Here is a 9494-nt window from a genome sequence, read left to right on the forward strand (position 1 = left end):
ATTCAATTGGTTAGATACAAACTATGGGGCGAAAAATATTAGGACACCTGCTCCAGGGCCATTTCAATGCATTTGGGGGCCTCAAGCAAGATTGACTGCACAATTTAAAGGATAGGTTGAGGTTGGTCTGCTGTTTCCATGATTTGAAAGTAAAACTAATGTCACTTAGTCAGTAGCTTTATCTGTTTTAGTGTTAAACACAGTGATGTTAAAGCTGGTGTGATTGGATACTGCTGAACATGTTCCAGTCTGGTTATATGCTACTGTCAGCAACCAGTGTGAGGGCCCTAGGCTTATTGCAACGTCTCTGACCTGCTCATTAATTAATTTTCCTTTGTTTGTTTTTGAAATTAAAGTTAATAAAAAAAAGACTATCCACCCCGATAGGAGTGAGGCGTGACATGTGTTCAGGTACATTTCTGGTGTATTGAAATCTTGGCAATAGGAAACACAGGTGTGCCACTGACTATAAAAACTATATTGTGGCGTGGAAGAGGAAGGAAGACCCGTGAGACTCATGCTGAATGCTCAACAGCTCCTTTGTTGAACAGGCTTGCCACTCACTTACAGCTTTTAACAAGACTAGGAGAGCTAAAACCATAAAACCACAGAGCTCAAATAGCCCAAAGGCCACCAACCCAGCTGTGTGTCTCCCAGATGGCAGATCCAGAGTGGTGCCCACCCTCTCTGCATAACCCCTCCCAAGGGAGATGCCCCACCCCTGTCATCCTCGCACACAGGAGAACAGAAACATGCCTGCAGGCAGCCCCACACACAACCCAGAGCCGCCACAATATGAATGAGTAGGTCAGTTTCCTCTGCTGAGAAGCGCAGAAGCACTGCACCGGTAAAATACCAATCTGCCAAAGTCAGAGCACACCTGGCTTTTTAAGGGAAAGGCAAGAGGCACGTTGATTGGTTTATTTCAGATTAAAGTGCAAGGTATAATTTTTCATCATTGCGATAGCAAAGATACACTGATGCATCCTAAATGAAGCTGTGCCTTGCACGGTGGCCGGCTTGCCTATGTGGATCAGTAAAATAGGGCCCTTTATCTTACTTGTGTTGAAGTAACTGTCTTGTACTGTTCCTAAATTCAAACTCATCCCAAAAGTAAAACCTCATGCTTGGCATTAGTCATGGTGTCAACATGTTCATGTTTGTCTACTCAAGAGAGTGCGATTCTATTGGCAGTACTTCTTTACAGTACTTTCTTTTTACAAGTACCCTGTGGGCAATGATGCCTATTTAGCTTTTTTTTGGTACACAGGAAAGCACAACTTCAGAAATGAAATGTCGCAACCATCTGGCACCCACTGTCAGGCCTTCCTCAAACTCACAAATTACTCACATTGCCTTCCTCTATGCATGCTGGTCTGTATTCAACTTCAATCACAAGATAACACCTTACAACCTATACAGGCCTGGGTGTTCCCAGCCTGGTAACACCTGATCATAATCAGTTACATATGAGTTTCTTTACAGTGTATCTGACCAGGTTTTCATAGAAAGAGGATTACACACAGCATTAAAGGACGAATATTATGGCATGTTATGCCCTGTATTGAAAACTTTTAAACTGTTAAAAACATTACATTACTCAATACACATGTTATTACCATATGAACAAACTGCACGATATTCAATAATGTCAATAATGATGAATTCACTGGTTAAAATAATAAAACATAGACATTTAAAAATGTATTGGAATATGATTCTACACTTTTTGATGCAATAACAGTTTATGTCACAAAATTAATGGTGACATTAATCAATACAGTACCTATCATGACACTGACTTGTAATAGTAACATAAAGCTATTCAGCTACGATCAGTACTGGTCGGGCAGCGTGGTCTTCTTGGTCATGCTGTTCAACTGGCTTGGTGATTATGGTTAAACTGCCCAATTATTCCAGATTCCAAGAGTTTTTACTGAACTGGAAAAACCTGCTTTTAGCTACAAAGCACCAGCGAACAGAAATTCACTACAGGAAACTCCAAAAAATTATTATTATTATTAGTTTAGTTATTTTAGTATTTATTAATTTGTATTTTTGTTGTATTTTGTAAAAGTTATTTTACAGTAATTAACAGTTTTTGTTGTATTAATCTTATCTTCTCTTTCTCTTAATTTCTTATCAATTAAATCAAGATTTATTATTATGATTATTATTATTACTAAATAATAATTAAATTTTTATCTTTTATTTACTGTTATTTAAAAATTGTTACATTTAGTTATTATTTTCTGTCATGTCATTCCCTGTAATTGTAAATGCTTGACCACATTGAAAATGAGGATTTACTTCTGAGTCAAAATAAAGGTTGATTGATTGATAATCAGCACAAGTTTGGTAATTATGGTTATACTGGTCTTCTTGGTCATGCTGTTTAACATGGTGATTATAGTTATACAACACAACCAGCCTAGTCTTGTTGGTCATGTTGTTTGTCTAGCTTGTTGATCCTGGTCATGCTGGTTGGTGAGCTAGGTCTTATTACACCACCTTGTGGCAGTAATCAAATGAACAGTGTAAACCTGAGGTGAAGAATACTGGTTGTCAAATTCTGTGAAACTAAGACCAATAAATCCATAATTCCCAGTATTTACTTATTTTATCCTTTTCAGTAATTTACAGTGTGATTTGAGGTTGTAAACGATGTACAGTGGTGTTTATCTTACGAGAAATCTTTATTATCATACATGTCACAAAATCAGTTATTAAATCCTTTAAGATCAGATTTTTTTCCAAGTGCTGGTATTAATGATTATTTTTTTCTGTAATCCACACAAAACAAGAACCAGTGAAGTAATTTAATATAAAATCTAAAACAGTACAATTCTAAGTGTTATCATGTAAAATTTTCTATTGCATTGGAAACCGCTGTTTTACATTGTACTTTAATAACTGAAATTGACCTTTTTACTTCACAGATGATGATAATTAAACCATAAAATTAACTTGATAATCTAAAGTGTTGTGAATTAGATAAGATACAAAAAATGAGCACTTACATTTCCTTATTGTTCTTCTAGAGTTCTGCCATCCCATACTACTGTTGTTGTTTCTGTGCAGTCGTTGGGATCAAGCTACTGTTTTAATGGCTGGTAACTTTTTCATTATTTTGTAAATGTTTATTGTGATTGACAACAGATCTCAATCAGAGTTATGTGCAACAAAAAATGATGTCCACTAATGTAATGAACGCAGAATCTGAAAATCTCAGAAATCTCAGTTAGGATTATTCTGTTATTGAAATGATTGATATTTCATTAGTTTCATTATGTCAGTCAATGTCCTGCTCATGGCTGAGCAAGACTGCAAGTGCTCCTGTGGACCGCTAGAGGGCAGCATGAAGCTGTGTTGAGATTGAGAGCAGGCAGGAAGTGAGAATTGATGGTTCCCAGCAGATCCATTCATGATTGCAAACAAAGCACCAGTTGCATAATCTCCCTGCCACCCTCAATTCATCATCAAACAGCCCGACCGCCAGCCTGCACCTTAGCTGTTGCTTAATTCTCCCACCAGTTGATCAGAGATTACATATGCATATCAAACGAGCTCAAAATTCTCAAAGTGGCCTACCTGACTTCCAGAATTTAGATCAGCTCAGCAGCAGCAGCTCTGAGAGTTTAATAGATAACATTAGCGTGTCAGCTTTTACCAACAGTTTGTTTTACTTTATTTGACTTTAATTAAGTCCAAGGGGCCTCTTAGCTTTGGTGCTATAAAGACCCACTTTATTTAAAAAGATGCACACTGAATGGGTAAAAGTAACTCATTCTTTTGATGTCAACAAAGGGGAACAAGTCCCTAATTTGTAAAGGAAGTCGATTTTGTTTATTTCAAGTGTTTTAACCAGTAGGGAGAGATACAGCATTTGAGTACTTAAATACAGCGGTAAGGAAAAAACAATACTCCAGTAGATACAGATACAGCATTTTAGTACTTAAGTACAGTAGTAAACTAAAAATAATACTCCAGTAGAGTACAGACACAACATTTTAGTATTTAACTATAGTAGGGATGTAAAAATAATACTCCAGTAGATCCAGATACAGCATTTTAGTACTTAAGTACAGTAGTAAAGTGCAAACAATACTCTAGTAGAGTACAGATACAACATTTATTACTTAAATACAGTAGTGATGTAAAAATAATACTCCAGTAGATACAGCATTTTAGTCCTTAAGTAAAGTAGTAATGTAAAAATAATACTCCAGCAGATACAGATACAGTATTTTAGTATTTAAGTACAGTATTAAAGTAAAAACAATACTCCAGTAGAGTACAGATTCAGCATTTGTGTACTTAAATACAGTAGTAAAGTAAAAACAATACTCCAGTAGCATCCAGATACAGATTTTTAGTACTTAAGTACAGTAGAGAAGTAAAACTAATACTCCAGTAGAGTACAGATACAGATTTTAAGTACTTAAGTACAGTAGAGAAGTAAAATTAATACTCCAGTAGATACAGATACAGCATTTGTGTACTTAAATACAGTAGTGAAGTAAAAATAATACTCCAGTAGATACAGAATTTTAGTATTTAAATACAGTAGTAAAGTACACACAATACTCTAGTTGAGTACAGATACAACATTTAAGTATTTAAGTACAGTAGTGAAGTGAAAATAATACTCCAGTAGATACATTATTTTCAGATAACTCATTTGGAGGTAGTCAGAGACGCATATGAGCACATTATTTTTGCAGTATGAAGTGTCTGTATGTGTCTCTGACAACAAAACCCCGCCCACATTAACTGCATTACTGCCCTGCCAGAACCAACCACCACCCACACAAGTTAGCTGAACACACTGTTATAACAATCTAACCTATATGGTAATAAAGGCTAGAATGAGAAAAAAAATGGCTTCTGGTGAGAAAACAGGGTCACAGCACAAGACACGTTTTAAAAGTACTCTCTTCCACATGCTCAGCACAGTTACACATTCTCATCAGAGAAGGTTCTAAATCCTCAAATCCCCAAACCTATAGAATAGATCTTTAAATCGGGTTTTATAATAGATCTATAAAATATAAAGAGAGGGTAAAGTAGACCACATATTTTTCCCCGCATGGTGACGTCAGCATGGGACCCCAATCACGAATTTCACACGTGAAAGATTCATTATTAGTGAATATGAATGAACGTTGTGAAATGCCAAAGGAATTGAATCTGCTTGTCTTTGCCATATTGGTGGCCTGCTTCATTAGTCTTGTTGTACCAGCAAGCTCATCTCTTACTGTCATGGCTAATAATGAGATATCACGGCCAATGGTCACGCCTCTCTGGGCCATGCGGTTATGAATGCTAATGAATTCAATCCAGCCTTGAGACTAACTGAAAGTCAAGGTCTAAATGTCACATGGAATATTTTTTAATTGAAGGAATTGAATATCAAGAAGACTTTTTGATGCTGAAAAAAATACAGCTGATGTTTGCAAGTTGATAATAGTTAGTTGTCACATTCGTGTATCTTATGCAGTTATAGAGCCTATCATTTATATAGAATTAGAATAGAATAGAAGTACCTGGAGCTGAAAATACAGATACCAATATTTTTTCACATTATAAAGCACACATACATTGCCTTAGTAGCGCTACAAAGTATTAACGCAAGGGGGTAGAATACTTTTGTGTACAATTTCGTTCCACTTCACAATTGTGTCCCTCTTGTTGTTGATTCTTCACAAAAATAATAATTTTATATCTTTATGTTTGAAGCCTGAAATGTGGCAAAAGGTTTAAAAGTTCAAGGGGGCCGAATATTTTTTCAAGGCACTGTAAAATCCTGAAAATTTTTCCAGAAATTGTCAGTGCGCCTTATAATCGATTCACCTTATGTATATCCAGTAAAGTGTAGCATTATATAGAAGTTTCAGTTCTCTAGCATGCTAAGCGCTAGCTCTTTCGCCATTCAGAGGTGAGTATTATTGGCCTGTAACCTGCTGCTAAACCTTGCTAGCACTGCTGAAGCAGCATTAGCATTAGTCGCCAACCACAATAAGGGCTAGCTCTTTTGCAGTTCAAAGGTGAGTATTATCAGCCTGTAGCCTGCTGCTAACCCTGGCCAGCACTGCTAACCCTGGCCAGCACTGCTGGCGCAACATCAGCATTAGCCGGTGCTAAGCACTAGCTCTTTCGCCGTTTAGAGGTGAGTATTATCGGCCTATAGCCTGCTGCTAAACCTGGCTAGCACTGCTGGAGCAGCATTAGCATTAGCTGTGCTAATCACTAGTTCCTTGCTAGTGTCACATAATGTGCCTTATTTTCTAGTGCGCCTTATGAATAAAAATAGACCAGAAAGCAGATGTTTATTGATAGTGTGCCTAATAATCTGGTGCGCCTCATAGTGTAAAAAATATGGTAAATATATGCGTGGTTAACAGTGATAGGACCAGAAAGCTTGCTGTGAAAAAAGTATCAAAGTAGTTTTCAAGTTATAGTTTACCTATTTGCTAACCCTTTAAAACATGCACACTCAATTACAGTAAAGAATCTATAGGCCATCTTCTAAAAACACTTCAATAGCATTATCTCCCCTCTACCAAACCTTACTTTTGGCACAATTCAGTCAGGCAGGTAACACTTGCCTGGCATTCTGCCAAATAGAGAAGCGTGATTTATCTTTCCACAGAACACATCTCCACTGCGCCAGAGTCCAGTGACAGTGTGCTTCACACCATTCCATCCGAGGCTTGGCTTTGTAATTGGTGCTTGGGGATAGGTCTCCTTCTCCAGTTTGGCAATAGAACACCCTATGTGCTATGAAGCTCCTGACACAGATTTCAGGCTGGTGGTAATGCCAGAGGAGGTTTGAAACAGTCGAATCGTTGGTATTCAGTGAGCATTTCAGATCCACCTATTCTTCTTTCATTTAGTGATAGACCCAGTTTGTTTGGAATCAGTTGAAGTAAGTTTTTCATCCAGAATTGATTGGCCCAATAATTTTTTCCATCTAACATCACAAATACTGTCACGGCTGAATGTAAACTGAATGTTATCAGATTCTTACAGCAATGTTCTGGTATCTAGTGTAAGACCCACTTATAACCCTTGTGTGGTGGTCAGGTCTGTGTGACCCGTTTTCATTTTTCATCAAATGATACTAAAAAAATATTTTTTTCTAACTCAAACTCATTGGCATTGGCTCATTTTTCGTGAAAAACATATATCAAAACACATTTTCGATAAACACACACTGTACACCCCCCCCCCCCCCCCCCCACACACACACACACATATTTATATTACATACAGTATGTTTGGCCAAGGGCTAATAAACATTGCTTCATTTGTAAATTTGAAACTAAACAAATTTTCTACTCATATCTAGCACTTTTTAAAGAAATTTAACATACGAAAGGTAAAGGGCAAATATTAACCATGTAAGCTGTTTATATTGCTTGCAATTTAGGTGAAGCGAGCATGTGTAAAGCATTTTAATGTAGAATTGCTTAATTTTGCTGAATTAAATACAAGTAACAAAGTAAACGAGTAACAAAAATATGAACACCACACAAGGGTTAAGAGTATCAAAGGGTGTCAAAGAAGGTAAAAGGGGGACCCATCAATATCGATGTCCTTGATTCTAAAAGAGTTCCTCAAAACTTTGCGAAACATAATGCCAAGATGCTGGAGTGCTAATATGTGTAAGGTGGGTCTCTGTTATGAATGATTAACAACATATGCAAATGAGGGAAAAGGGCAGGAGCGCCACATATCACGCTAAAGAGTAGAACAGGCAGGTAATCTGTGTTTCTGAATGAGGAAACCTGTTCCTGTGATGTTATTTCCTCCTAACGTCATGTTACATTTGGCAGGGAATTGAGTGAATCTGATCTACAGTTTAATGAATGACAGCCAGGAAATGCCAATATGCTTAGATTTGAAATATGCAAATCCGTGCATACTGCATCACATATCTGCATTTAAAATATGAGGTGAAAAGCGAGTCTGTGGATTACAGCCAGATGCAAATGCGCAATTAGGACTTAAAGTGAGAAGTGCCTTCTCCAGGTCAGACGCTTGACAGGTAGAGGCTTATTGGAGTATGAAGAGCTGTTTAGCGAGACTTATCCTGAGTGAACGATTCCCAGAGACTGCCAGAATGTATACAGAGCTTTATATTTATGTAGCAAAGCAAGTGACTGATGCACAGCGTTCAGGCCCACGTCTAGGACTGCTTTGATAGCTTGCTTGAAGTGACACCAGAGCTGCGAGAACTTAAGCAACCGAAACATTTGTCGTGGAACTGCTGTGCTCGGCAGCCGCGCTGAGGAATGTTTCTTAATATGCTTGTGGTTGCCAGATTACATTGCGGATGCAAATCCTCACCTCCGCACACAGGCTGTGAGATAAGAATCCTTCAGAGAGAGAGAGCTGGGTACACACTCTTAATGGGGCGTGAAGAAAGAGGAAGAGAAGCACGAAAAAAAAAACGAAGAAATTTGTCCTTTAGATAGTCTTAAAATAAATCAGGCGGTTTCCACCATCAAGTGCAGCTTGCTTGTGTAGATCACAGGAACAGCATGCTGAATTCTAGATCTAATTTGGTCACTAAACTAAAAATTCTCTTCCTAAATTACAAATAGAAATATGGTCATTTAGAGCTAGGGGGGTAGGGCCTAAGTTTAAAAAACTGAAAATTCTTAAAAAAAAAGTAAAATAAGCACTAAATATTAATCTTCACCAATGTCTCTCCTGAAAACTATTTATTTGGGTGAGCAAATTGCTTTAACCCTTGTGTGGTGTTCGGGTTTGTGGGACCTCTTTTCATTTTTTATCAAATGATACTAAAAAAATATTTTTTCTAACTCAAACTCATTGACATTGGCTAATTTTTTGTGAAAAACATATATCAAAACACATTTTCGATAAAACACACTGTACACCCCCCCCCCCCCTGCCCCCCCCAACACATTTATATTACATACAGTATGTTTGGCCAAGGGCTAATAAACATTGCTTTATTTGTAAATTTGAAACTAAACAAATTTTCTACTCATATCTTGAGTTAAATTCATTTTCTTTTACATTTTATTAAAAAACTAATAAAAAAAAGAGTAGCACTTTTTGAAAGAAATGTAACATAAGAAAGGTAAAGGGCAAATATTAACCATGTAAGCTGTTTATATTGCTTGTAATTTAGGTGAAGCAAGCATGTGTAAAGCATTTTAATGTAAAATTGCTTAATTTTGCTGAATTAAATACAAGTAACAAAGTAAACGAGTAACAAAAATATGAACCCCACACAAGGGTTAATTTCTTTACAGTAAGCTTAGACTTCCAGGTAGGGTTAGCACTAGCCGTGGTTAGCAGTGCTAGCCAGCCGCGATTAGCGCTAGTGAATGCCACCCGATTGTAGTACACTAAGAAACCCTGAATGTTCCAGTAACCCAGGGTGCTATCAGCTACCGGTTGGTCCCATGTAGCTTGTTTTAACACAGTAAACACGCAGAATACAGTCTAATATACTC

This window comes from Astyanax mexicanus, chromosome 10 (assembly GCF_023375975.1).
Source record: "Astyanax mexicanus isolate ESR-SI-001 chromosome 10, AstMex3_surface, whole genome shotgun sequence".
Lineage (NCBI taxonomy): Eukaryota > Metazoa > Chordata > Actinopteri > Characiformes > Acestrorhamphidae > Astyanax > Astyanax mexicanus.